Here is a 2,500-nt window from a genome sequence, read left to right on the forward strand (position 1 = left end):
GATATTCACACCTCCTGGCTAGTTGCTCAGCATAATGCATCTGAGGTTATCCAAGTGCAACTAACTCCGGGCAAAACTGAAATCCAAATTGTAGCTTGCTACAGATCCCCCACCATGCCCCAGGATTCCCACTCCTTTTTTCCTGATGTACTGGAAAATATTAGGGTTCAACCAAACACTCTAATAATGGGCGACATCAAATACCCCACCATTAACTGGGAAAACTACTTGTGTACAAACTCCTTAGCTCAACGCTTTCTGGAATTCATTAACTCCAATGCCCTGGATCAACTTATCCACACCCCCACCAGGGGCAGCAATATCCTAGACCTAGTCATTACCAACATGAGTGACTGGTGTTCCACACCTGAAGTCAACTCCTTGTTCGTCTGATCCGACCATAAGCTAATCACCCTTGATATCCACATCCCGCCCCCACCCCCCATTAAGGAAACCATGTTAACAAATTTCTCTAAAGCCAACTTTATGCTTCTTAAGACAGAAGTGGTGAACTTCATGACACCCATGCAGATGGACAATACAGTTAAAACTGCTGAATCCTACACAAATGCACACTACAAGCACTTATACGAGTGCATGGATCATGCTATCCCAAACAGAACCAAGATGCTATCCTCCAAAAAAAAGGAAGCCAATCTGGTGGTCCCCTGCCATAAACAAACTGTACAACAGAAGGAAAAAAACTGTTGCAAAAGAGAGTAAAATCCCATGAGTGGAGGAGCTGTCTGGTCAGCTTGAGTAAGAACCTGAGATCCCTTATAAGATCCTCCAAAGCTAGCTACGAAAACAAAATTGCCACTAATTCTAAGGACAACCACAAAGCATTCTATAGCTATGTCAAGAATCTCGATGGAAACACCGAGATCTGCTCTGAGTTACAGCACAACGGCACGAAAATTACAGAATCAACTGATATTGCCAACATCCTGGCAGATATGTTCAGTGCTAACTTTACTCCCCCCTCAGCCCCTAAATGCCCATATCTATATAGGAAGAATGCAGAGTCCCTGTAATCACAACTAAGCAGGTAAAATCTGCACTCTCTGAAGCCAAAAACACAGCATCCATGGGACCGGACAACATCCTAGGCTGTGTTTTACAAGAACTTCAGAATGAACTGGCTCCCCACTTAAGCACCATGTTCAATAATAGCCTCGCATCAGGCTTTGTGCCCACTGAATGGTGCACAGCAATAGTTATCCCACTCCACAAAGGGGGAGCCACCACTGATCCGGGAACTATCGACCTATTAGCCTGACAAGCCTGGTCTGTAACTCCATGGAATGTATCATTATGGAACTCATAAACAAAGACATTGGTACCCTCCAAACTCTGGATCCCTCCCAGTTCGGGTTTGTGAAAGGCAGATCATGCCTCCTGAACCTGATTGACTTAGTTGAGGCAGTCAACAAAGCTGTAGATGAGGGTAAGGTGGTTCACATGTACCATATTCATATACATACACACACACACATATATATATATATATATATATATGCACACACACGCACATATATCTATCTATATATATATATATATATATATATATATATATATATATATATATATATATATATATGCGACACACACACACATATATATATATGCACACACACGCACATATATATATATATATATATATATATATATATATATATATATTTATTTTATTTTACGTTGTTAATCGGGAAATTCCAACTGGACCAGGTCCATTTACAGTGGAGGCCCGGGGAGAAAAGCTCAGAAACATTGTTACAAAAAAAAAACAAGAGAAGCAAATTTATACAGTGTTGTACAAAGGTCACTTAAATAATACAAAATGGAGTTAGACATTTTGCCAAAGAAACACTGAAAATATATAAAGTAAATTGGAAAAAGACATTTTCCAGGAGAAACAGTCAGGAATTCCATTTAATGTGCAGGTATACAATGATTATGACAAAAAGAGAAGCAATCGTCCACTATGAGAAGTAGCAATTAATAGCCAGTGTTATTGCCTGGATTTAATATTGTAGAGTGTTAAAGTGAGTAGCTTGGAAGTTGGAAAAAGAAGGCAGGAGATGGGAAAGTAAAGGTTAAGTGATACAAGGACATAACCAGGTGTTTAGTAGATGTGATTTGAGGGAGTTTTTGAATTGTGGGGTGGTAGAGGCAGTGGTCAGAGAATGGGGGAGGGAATTCCAGTTTTTAGCAACTGTGTGGGAATAGAGCGCTTTCCCTGCAATATTGTTTGCCCTGGAGATGCAGAGGAGAGATTTGTCACTAGATCGGAGATGTCGATTTGCAGCGTAATGGGTAAGAAGACCCATATAGTATAGATGTTTTTTTTCTGGGTACATAAGGATGTTATATGCGGCAACTAGCTGGTGGTAGTTAAGTAGCTGTGGTAGCCATTTTAGTTCTTTTAGTGCAACATAGTGATGTGTTCTGTAACTGGAGTTTGTAGCCAACTTGGCTATCTTATTTTAACAGGATTCTA

This window comes from Protopterus annectens, chromosome 1.part0 (assembly GCF_019279795.1).
Source record: "Protopterus annectens isolate FY-2018-M chromosome 1.part0, PAN1.0, whole genome shotgun sequence".
Taxonomy (NCBI): domain Eukaryota; kingdom Metazoa; phylum Chordata; order Ceratodontiformes; family Protopteridae; genus Protopterus; species Protopterus annectens.